The 11,894-nt window shown below is 38.4% G+C and overlaps 1 non-coding gene across 1 annotated transcript; it reads right to left on the bottom strand.

The window, feature by feature from the left end:
* Nucleotides 1–6,552: 6,552 nt before the first annotated feature.
* Nucleotides 6,553–6,625, bottom strand: TRNAA-AGC (transfer RNA alanine (anticodon AGC)). The gene has a single exon. It is a non-coding gene; the product is annotated as a tRNA-Ala (tRNA).
* Nucleotides 6,626–11,894: the final 5,269 nt, after the last annotated feature.

Genomic DNA, 11,894 nt, shown 5'->3' on the forward strand with positions numbered 1-11,894 from the left:
GCGGAAATATGCGCAGAAGGGACGTCCCTCAAGTGTGCATCGGATTGATTTTTTAAATATTTAAATATCAACGGTATCTGTTCAGCAAACAAAAAAAAGAGAAAAAGAGAAAGAGGAGATGGTAGGATTTGAACCCGCGACCTTTCACGCTTGACGAAAAATAAGGATAGCAGCGATTAACTAACTGCTCTACGTTAACTTCGTGACTTTATAAACTAAAAAACATGTTGACGTTTATGAAGACTCCAACCTTCCTGTTTTTCAAGCACATTTTCTCGACAAGTCATGTAAAATATATGTTTTTGAGAACTGTTCGATGCAAGGTATTGTAAATAAAATGTCGCATAAACTCCTTACAAATTTGCTTCTTTCTGCACAAACTTGACGGCAATTTCCTCCAGGTGGAGAAAAACTCTATTCAGTGTTTCAAACCCCCCAAATTTCAAGTCGAGCAAGCAGAATCGTAAATATCCCTCAAAGTTCTTTTTCCAATTTATTATTTCTGTTTGATTGTGTATTATAATAGCGGTTTATAGTTTCTAAGTTCATGGAAAGTGTTAAATTGAAAACCTCTCACCACAGCGTTTTTCGTCTAGTGGAAGGACCTACTCAAAGTTGGCTACTCTCACATGGAGACTAAGTGCTATGTTGCTAAGTTTACGATTTCGAGACTTAGAATTCTTTCGGGGCGGTCAAATAAGATGTTGCGAAGTGTACATACATGTGTGCTAGAGTGGTTGCATGGGGATACCTCAACAATTTTAAATGGGAAATGAGGTCAGACCACACTTCATTTTTTACCAAAACATATTTTTAATAATTGCTGAAAAATTGCCGATTTAAATTTGGATCTTAACAGAAAAATAGAAGTCCACTCCACGATCATCACAGCTAATCGGGACTGGACCACCTACAGTCTTAGGGTTTGACATCCCCCACCAGAAATGTAGTCCGGCATAGATGTAACTTGGGATCTAACTTTTGGGGATCCGAATTGAACTTGGACACAATCAAAAATTTTCTACCACATAAAAATAGCATCCAAGACTACTGTGCTAAATGTCTGCTATATTTACGAAATCATAAAAAATTCTCATTATCTTGCTCCTCAAGTCCCAGGAGCTTAACACAAGTACCATTAGCTTGTTAATTCTTCTAAATCTGATAGTTTGGGGGGAGGGAACCTTGAATACAAGACAGTAGCGAGTGCCACTACAATATACAAGTATCTAAGACCCACATGGTGTATGAAATCTCATAATCAATTTTTATGGATCTTATCAAGAGAATGAATTCAATATTGATCCTTCAGTACTTTTGTCATGATATTTTACAAATGTGTTTAGTTTGCTACAAAATTACAATACTACTGACTTGACAACACATGCTGAAACCGTGAAATATTTCCAACAAAAAATACCACCTTCCAACTCGCCCTATGTTTTAATTTAGTGATGTTGAAAGATTATGTATATATAACTTCATCACTAGATACATCAAGCCATGGCCGTGTAATTTTGCATTTGTTAAATTTTTCACGACTTAGGCAACTAATAATCATAAGGAATCTCACCGCTTCACTACTACTGCCTTCTTCTTGCAAATTTTCAAAACCAAACTCAGTCTTCCGCCACCAGAATTATCAGATTTCGTTAATTTTAAAGGCAGATTCCCAATATTGCAGTGTCTGTAACTCGTAATGTTAACTTTTTTCCACTAACATTCTAGCTTCACAAAGAAATGTAGTTGTTGTTCTTTAAAAGAAAACACTGTTCTTAAAAATATGATTTCATAAAGGGTTATCGTGCTTGCGTCAAAAATTCCATGTAGGCTATCTTCGCGTACTATAATTCCACTCATGTAAATACAGATGTTCTGTGGTGACAAGTTCGAGTCACGTGACAACTCATTTGTAACTTTTATATGGTATGGCATTTTCCTGGCAAATTCCCTGACAAAGAAAAGGGAAGAGGGTCCACTTGATTGACAGTTCAAGGAATATAGCAGCTCTTAGACCACATAGCTACGTGTTCGCCAAATGAAGCTTCCATTTGTCTGACAGAAAAGTGGTGCAATTGAATGGAGAAGTGGGGAAAAGTAACTAAATTGTCAAGAATTTGTTGTTTCTCCCCAAATATTATTCCCCCCCAGGGATAAAATTTATCAGAGACGGGGACACAAGTATCCAGAGAGGGGGAATTCCCCCTCATCCCCCTACAAATACCACCCTGGATATAAACCAGGGACTGGGGGCCACCTTTCACAAACGTTAGCCGTTTTATGCTTAATATTTCATCGTTAGGTTTGCAGCTTCAAATTATAAGAATTATGTATGCATATACATACATACATATATAGTATGATCTGTCTGAATCATTATTAAGAATTGCAGCAGTTCATAAACATGTGATAAAAAATACTTTACTTCACTGATCATATTCTTGCATCTCCTTAATCAGTCACCCTTGCTGTGATCTTTACCTCCATTATCGGTAGCTTTTAATAATTATTTACAAGAACAGTTCTATGTGTGTCACACTGCATTGGACAATATTTCTAGACAATTTAACAAAATTTTGGGAGTGACCCGACCTCGGTAGCTCATGACTGTCTGGCTACCCAGTGAAAGAAATAACAGATTAACAATCAAATGCAATAACTTGCGAAACATAATATGTATTATATGTATATTGTTTCACAACAAAATAAACTATTAGAAGAAAATTTTATTTTGTCAAACATTGCAGAACAAAGGCCAAAGAACTACTTTCTTATATAGTGTAACCATTCGTTGGGATAAATTGACGAAACAGGTATGATGAGGAATTCCTTTCTTCTTGTGAATTGGCTTTGAAATGGTACTAGTTGTTCTGGTGGCAAATTCGTTTTTGACACAAAACGGTGGCAAAGATTGGAAGCTGAAAAACAATGTCCAAATTGTCCATCACCAAGTTTATTTTATTTAATTTAAGCAATGAGAGCTTTAAGAATTGAAACAAAACTTAAACAAGCTACTGACAACTTCTGCAGCGACATACATTACATCCATTTCTTAAAAATACGTAGGATACAAGAGAAAAATGAATGATAGTAGTGCTGGACAATTTGCTGGTGCATCCGACTCTACAAGCCCTAACAGATTCGAAAACATTGTTTTTCCATGTTTCTTGACTGGTATTTGGGCTGTGCATAAATATTACTGGAACTGCGAATATCCACGCTGTTCATCGGGAAAAGTTTGGTGTTTAAGTATAACTTAGTAGAGCTTTAAATGTCTTGTTTAGTAATCAGATCCTCTCTTTTAAATATTCAATTTCCATTCATTTGTAAGTTTCAAATTTACTACTTTTCAGTTCGCTACCTGGCAACATTGTTAACATTTCGTGATACGTTTGGTTTCAGCTCGATTCGTGTTTGCATTTTGTGGCAATGTAACAAATTTGATTTTTCTCTGTTCGAGTTACACAGCAACAGCACTGAACCTTTTCATGGAGCATAAGTTGTTCCATCTGTTGTAAACTTAGAGAACATGATTTTTAGCAGATCATTTAATTTTAAGATTATAACTTTACGAGTTGAAAAGGTTGTAAAATATGTTGATGACTAGGACAGAAAAGGCTGTGACAAACGGCGATTTTCTGTCGGTTACGTCAGCTTCGATTCTTGCATTCTTACAGTTCTTGCGCAAGGTGACATATCGCTTTGAACCCAGCACGAGGTGCAGTGGCGCTTGTTTACAGGAGTAAACGATGACCCGTCCTGCAAGTCACTCCCTACGTGTCGCAGCCAGTTTTCGTGAAGGTCGAAACCTTCATCTTTTCACGTGTGGAAGCAGCAACCTTTACACCTTTAGCCTTGGTCGGGCCAGAATCAACTTAGGGTGCGTCAAGAACCCAAACACTGCTTACAGGGCAGGGGACTTTCGAACGGATCATTTCCTGTACTTTTTCAGGTTGCTTTATCTGAGTACTTTATAGTACTCAGGTAAGAAAAAGATGAAGTTCTCAGCTAGGCTATCCGCGAAACCTGAAGCCCACAGAAAAAATTGACTAGAAAATATGGTTAGTCTGTTTATTTCAATAATAAGACGTTGATGCTTTAGGAGTTGAAGACATGATTTCTTAGAAGTTGGCAACCTGCCCAGAAGTTGCTAAGAACAGAAAATTCTCGTCGACCGAGAGCTAGCCTTCGTCTTCAAAAACATTGTTGTTTCCATCATGGAATTTTCTCAAGAACGGGTAATTTTGAAGCAAAAAATATAAAAGAAATTTGAAAAAGGGAGAAACATATAAAAATATACATCTCCACTTAACCAATTGTCAGGGGCGCCGACTAGTCAAAATTATTGGGGGGGGGGGGCTCTAATCACTGAAATAAATTAATGAATGACTCCCTCCCTCCCATTTTTAAGTTTTAGCCTCAGTGTTCGGAATCTCGTAAAAGCCCATAAATTCCTCAAAAATATTAAAATTTTCATTTACAGTTCGAATGCAAAATTTCAATTGTTCAGGGATGGATATGTCACAAGTTTCGTCACCCATAATAGCAAAATATTCCCGACTTTTCATATCTGCTACCACGGAGCGAAAAACAGATCTCCCTAATATATCAATGATCTCGTTCTGAATGTTATGTGAGAGCCATTTGTAGCCCGAACGTCCAATCCACTCTCCTAGTTCATGCACATCGTCTTTTGAAACTCTTTTTAGTAAAAATGTTAACAATTCTCATAATTATATACTTAGTATGTAGTAATAAGTCATGTGTTTTGCTGTCTCTGGTCATAGCCCTCCCCCCCAAAGTTGATGGTTTAGCGGTCTCAGCCCCCCAAAGTTGATGGTCTAGAACATTTCAAATGTGTATTTAAAGTTAAGTTCATGTGGCACAATTCAGAGTAAACTTTGCAAGAGAAGTTAAATAATACATTAGATTCTCTTAAGCAAAATTATTTGGGGGGCTCTGCTCCCACATCGATAACATTGGGGGGATCGAGCCCCCCAAGCCCCATGGAGTCGGTGCCTATGCCAATGGTCAAGTGTGACCAGCTACAAGAGTTTGTTGTCAGATTAAATAGAAAAAGACAGTATTTTCCAATAGTTGAGTAAATGAATGAAAAGCTGGTAATTTTATGGTCGAAAAGGGAACTGTTTGGCATTGTTTCAAAATTTCCGAGTAAGAGCTCCCCCCCCCCAACACATTTGCTTTTCATTTCAACACTACTGTAAGGTCTTGTGAGATAGCCCAGATTTTGAACCCAGCATACGCCATTGGAATAGAGTAAACGATGGCTTTAGAGGGGGCGGGGCGGATAGGCGGGTAAAATTTATATACAGTATATTGTATACTATACACACAACGGGTATATAAACTGTGACTATCCTCTCCATCTTTCCACTCATTTTTTTCTGGTGTCATCATGGCTCTACACAATATTAATTCAGTCATAGAGATGATGTGATCAGCCCCAGGCTCTGGCTACCTTTACCACATCCGGTACTCATTGGTGAGAACCGAGGTGAGGTCCAGAACTACAAATGCAGGGATATTGATGGAAACATTTCCACACGAGATAGGTATACCGGAAATCGAATCCATGTTTGTTTGTTTGAGTTAGTTTTTAAGTCCACTTTATGTACAGAAAGGCTAATCGGGACTGAACCTGCAGTTTAAAGTGGGATCCGAATCACTATATTCCTCCATCGGGTATCGAATCCGGACTCCTTGATCACAAGGCGACGACGTTACCACTACACCATAGCGGAGGCCGAACCCATGTATCACTTGTGGCAGTCATATGCCCTATAGATTGATTGTTTAAAGTCAAATTTATGCACAGATAGGCTAATCGGGACTAGACCTACAGTTTAAAGTGGAATCTAGAACACTATGTGCTTCCACCGGGTATCGAACCCGAGATCTCTTGATTACAAAGCGACGATTTTACCATTACGCCATCGGGGAGGCTCATATGCCCTGGTCAGTGACGGCGATTGGGTCCCAAATCGGGGGGGGGGGGGGCAAGGTGCCAAAACTAGGGGGCAAATCCCTTTGTAGATAGGATTTAGCATAGTGCGGGAGCAAAAGTGGCCAAAATTGGGGGGCATCTGCCCCCCTCGCTGCCACTGCCTGGAGTTAATTAATATGGGGGTATAAACTCTTTACCGGGATATAACCCCCATCAACCTTCAAGGAAACATAAATCCCCATTGCTTGTTCACTTACAATGCCTTGCTGACTTCTGCCCTTCCTCGCGAATTTCAGGAATCCTGAGTTTGAATCTTTGGTAGGTTATAAAGGTGTCCAAGCTCTCATCTGTTTCATCAGTTATGCTTGAAACACAAAGAAAAGGAAGAACTGAACCATTATTGCAGCAAGTTCATTGAGTTAAAAGGTAAACAATTTTTGGAGATGCTGGGTATCGATTCCAGTACCTCTCGCACGCTAAGCGAGCGCTCTACATTCTGAGCTACATCCCAATGACACCAACGGTTCTTAACTGAAATGCTATTGCAGCAGCCAATCCATTCAATTAATAAAAGGTTAAACAACTTTTGGAGATGCTGGGCATCGATCCCAGTACCTCTCGCATGCTAAGCGAGCGCTCTACCATCTGAGCTACATCCCCATGCAAACTACTGTTCTTAACAGCAACCTATATGATGTAGAAACGCATTATCTCAATTTGTTCCACTTTCACTTGCACACGCCCTGTTTCTATAGCAACGACATCTATTAGCTCCTAATCGCATTACTGACACGAATCTTTTGTTTAGTGTCCTGCTTCTACGTGGCTTATCTTTGCTCTTTCAAGTTTTCTGATGAACCGTTGCACATCCTCCCCCGACTCACATTTAATTATTGTTAGTAGAACCCGGAAGATCAGACATTTATTTTGGTTAAAAAAAATGTGTAAAACAGGCACCAAAAAATGAGTGAACATTTTTTCGTGAATCGGCACATAATTATGGCTATTTTGCACCATTTCCTTATCTAAACTCCTTACCAGGAAGTTAAAAAAAGGTGTAAAAGTCCCTTTTTGCACATGACATACACATTAAGTTAAAGATGTAAGTATAGTCGTATAGCGTTGCTCTGCGCCTTCCCGCAACTTCAGTTGTGCGCCCCTACTCGCAAGCAAGCAAAAAAAAAAAATAGCTCTCTTTTCTAAAATATTAATTCACGCCTACATTTATATTAGGTACTGAACATGCAAAATGCAAATATGAAAATACATACATGTAATTTGAATCTATGTATAAAATGGTACTAAAGGTTAAGGCAACAGAATGCATTATAATTATATACCGGGTGATCCAAAAGTCCCGGAACGGTCACATATCGTGAGAAATACCCATCGAATCGGAAAACGAAAAAATAAGTGTTTAATAAGCGAAAGAAAGCTATTCAATGATATCACACTTGATTACCCACCCTCGCCCCCTGGGAGTGGGGCAACTGAGAAATTTTAAATGGAAACCCCCATTTTGTATTGTAGAATCGGAAAGAGGACTTCATTCCGAGTCCAACGAGCTATCAACAGGAACGGAGATATGACGATTTTAAATTATCCCAAAAAGGAAGAGCGGTCTACCATATACTCTATTGAAAGGTCTTGACGTGCAGATTCCGAAACTGCAATAGCAGATTTTTTTTATAAAATCGCCATATCTTTGTTCCTAATTGAGCTAGGAGGGTGGTTGATAGCTCGTTGGACTCGGAATGAAGTCCTCTTTCCGATTCTACAATACAAAATGTGGGTTTTCATTTAACATTTCACATTTGCCCCCCGTCCCACTTCCAGGGGGCGAGGGTCGGGAATTAAGTGTGATATCATTGAATAGCTTTCTTTCGCTTATTAAACACGTATGTTTTCGTTTTCCGATTCGATGTGTATTTCTCACGATATGTGACCGTTCCGGGACTTTTGGACCACCCGGTATGAAAATAAACTGTTACTACAAAAATTACGATATTGTTAAATACCCATTACAAGTCATCTGTGCATTTTGATGGAAGCAAATTCTTGTTCAAGTTTGGTCAAGTCAAGTTTTCGAGCCTTTTCGCTTTCGATGCTTGACAGCGCCAGTTCACTCAATCTCACTCATGTCATTGTGCTTCTCAAGTAATTTTTACTCAATTTTAGCTTGGAAAATGACATCTCAGCTGATGAAAATGTCACAGGTAGGGTCAAATACAGCATTTAAGCAGCGCATATGTCAATAATGCTACTATCCTGATTTTTTTTTTATCAATAAGAATTCTGCAACTTCGGTGATGTCACAGTTCTACAAATGTTTTTTTCTTACGTGAAAATAAGTTTTTCTGAAGTAATTTGGTATGGGAAATTCAAATCCGTAATTAGAATTTCGCTATCAGGGACAGTTTTTTTAGTTATAAGGAAATAAGGGTCTCATTTTACTCAGATTCACTGTTCGTGATAAATGCAGGGAATTGTCAGATGAGCAGTTCGCAACATCTGCTTCTAAACTTCTGTTTCAGATGTTGGCAGTTCTGTTACTAAGCTACATGATGTACCTGCAAGCTATTGTCAAAATGCTAAGCATTTTGTTTGCAGCTTTTGTCTAAGTTGATATACTTTGCCTGTCGAAATCAACCAGGTAGCTTCTGCTACATCTGTGGAGAGTTGGCCTTTGCAAGGCAGAAGAAGAGGATTCGATCTATCATGAAGAAGTACTACAAACATTACCTTGGAATCGACCAATATAATCTCCACCCCAGCACAAACGTTACTGAATTTAGGCAAACGTTTAATGCTTTTATTGCCTATTTTGAAACTGACCGCAACGACGTTAGTGGCTTAATGAACGTTCATACGTTCTTCTAATCTCACAAAGAAACCTGAGAGATATTAGAAGCTAACTAACTAATTCTCTAGCTTCTTAAGCCCAAAGGTGTATTTATGGCTGCAGCAACACAAGCTTTCCATCTGTCCCTATCCTAGGCAATATCTATCCAATATTTTCCATCCTTACCGATTTCCTTTAGGTCCAGAGATATTAGAAGAAATCCATGGAATATAATGAGCATATGTGGAAGATAATTGGCGACTTTAAGATAGTTGCAATGATACTGGGGATGCAACATGGCTACACAAAGTATACCTGCTTCCTGTGCAAGTGCTTCACCCGTGACAGAAGAACCACTACACAAAAAGTAATTGGTTTCAACGAAATTGACAAGTGAGTGAAAAATTATACAGCATACGATGTTCCTCTTCCCCCTCTTCACACCAAGCTAGGCCTTACGAAACAATTTGTAAAGGCTATGGACACAACTGGAAGAAGATTTAATTGTATTTCAAACAAATTGACTCGTCTTTCACCAGCAAAGGGAAAGGAAGGTACTTTGTGGTACCTCAAATTAGAGAACTTCAACAAACCCAGAGTTTGAAGCAGGTCTAACAGAGAAAGGAAAAATAGCATGGATATAATGTTATATGTAATATAAATTGCAAAAATTTTATTATATTTTTGGAAAATAAGTAGCTATTATACAGGGTGTCATTTTAATGGCGCCCACAGACCACGGAAACGTATAGAGGACATCAAAACAAACAACTTTTTTCAGTAACATTTTTCTCGTTGGAGCGTCGTTTCGGCTCTACAGTCGTTCAAAAAAGCCCGTTTTGCAGCCTGAATGCTGGCAACCACACACAACATTTGATTGCATTTGTGACGTCATATCCCGTCGTGAAGCGATGCGTTACAGGGTTGCCAGGAACACACATATTCTGTGAAGAATGACATAGCTACAATCAGCCACATTATGTACCGTAAAACAAAACGAGAAAACACGTTCTGTAACCTAACAGGAAGTAAACAAACAATACGAAAAATGGTAGAAAGAAAATAGAATTCAAGTGGAAGTGGTCATATTGAATTTTGTATCAGCTTGCATGTCAAATATTTGCAAATCTAGTTACTAAGTTGGCATCTACAATTTAATCTATCCACTTCGTCCTTCTGATACTAGTTGTCTGTGACACACTGAACAGATGACAAAATAGAAATGAAAGAACTCAAAATTCCAAAGGTAAGCAACACATAATATAATGTATATTCAGGGCATTATGAGGCAAGTGACAAAAATGGTTGAAAATACAGGGATATAAGTAGTAGTAAAACAAACTCTCCGACGACTGTGTTTATCTACGCACCGGATACACATGTAATAGTTTGCAACTGTGAACAGGGCAGTATATTCGCTACTGATTCATCATTAGATTGTTACTGTGGTTGTACAGTGGGATCCATGAGTATTACCTTGCAAATTGTCCATCACCATGTTCGTGCACTTTATTTGACCCAATAACAGCTTCAAGAATTAAAAGAAAATTCAAACAAGCTGTTGACTACTTCTTCACCAGCATACATAAAAATCCATCGCTTAAAAACACGCAGGATGTAAGAGAAAAATTAATGAAAATAGTCATGGACAATTTGCACGGTAATACTCATGGATCCCACTGTACGTGTTTTAGCCGTAATGTATCAACGTGAACCTCAGATACTTCCGTTATCAGCACAAAAGTACCACAAGGCATCTGGACACAAACCTGTAGATATCAACCTTTCAAAGAGATTTGCAAATATAATTGACATGTAGCTGGGCGTAAACAGCCACATGTAAGTTGTAAGTACAATAAAAGTTATTGTTGTTGATATTTGACATGTAGGCTTAGACAAACTCCGATATTGACTCTTCATTTTGAATACGTTTTTACCATTTCTCATATCGCTGGGTCACTTCCCTCTTCCCCGGAGATGACTGCTGATCTTCTGGCTGGTAGGCTATATGTTCGGTTTACTGGACGCGTTTCTCGCTTCGTTTTACAGCTAATAATGTGGTTGGTAGTTTGTCATTTTTCACAAAATTTGTGTGTTCCTTGCAACCCTACCGTGCGCTGTTTCGCCGCAGGAAATTACGTCACAGATACGATCAAATGTTGTGTTGGGTTGCCAGCATCCAGGCGGCTAAACGGTCTTTTTTGAACGGCTGTAGCGTCGAATTGACGCACCAACGTGAAAAATGTTACTGAGAAAAGTTGTTTGTTTTTATGTCCTCTACACGAATCTGTGGTCCGTGGGCGCCATTAAAATGACACCCTGTATAACAATTCTGTTTGCGAATATTGTGTCACATATCACATTTATAACTTTTAAACATAATATACTAGGTTCAGAGAAAGGATGATGAAATTGTTCCATTAGCTCACTCAGTATTCACCTTAAAATTGGCAGAATATTAGAAAATAGTAAAATCACGATTACTCGTAAACTATCCCTGACAGAGAAAATCTAAATACAGATTTGAAATCAGCGCAAAATTTGCAATATGAATCAGAACTCTTTCCTCCAGAAAAAGCAAAAAAGTATTATTTTTTTTTGTAGAACTGTGTTCGACAAGTTTCTTATTTTAGGTTTAGTTGACCGAAAATAAAAATCTCTATAGTGCAAGATACATCGTCTTCATATCTCTCTCAAAAATTAGTAACGGATTGTGTACTAACTGTCTGTCGATGTGTTTCGTTAGGTCGGTGGGGTTTAAAAAGATAAAGTTTTATTTTTGTTTCATACTCTGAAATATTGATTGATTTGTTGTTTTAAGTCCTCTTTATGCACAGCAAGCCTAATCGGGACTGGACCTACAGTTTAAAGTGGAATCCGAATTACTATGTGCCTCCACCGGGTATCCGGGACCCTTGAATACAAGGCGACAACGCTAGTACTGCACCTCTAAAATCTATTGTTTACTTGATTTACTAGAGTATCTAAAGCAATGTAGAAAAGCACATTTTATTTACTGCCCTCTATCCTTCGGCGACGCAATCAATAACTGGAACTATTCAGCTAATGAAGGTTTTATTCTAATCT

The sequence above is a fragment of the Lepisma saccharinum genome, chromosome 13, assembly GCF_977018435.1.
Source record: "Lepisma saccharinum chromosome 13, izLepSacc3.1, whole genome shotgun sequence".
In the NCBI taxonomy this organism is placed as follows: domain Eukaryota; kingdom Metazoa; phylum Arthropoda; class Insecta; order Zygentoma; family Lepismatidae; genus Lepisma; species Lepisma saccharinum.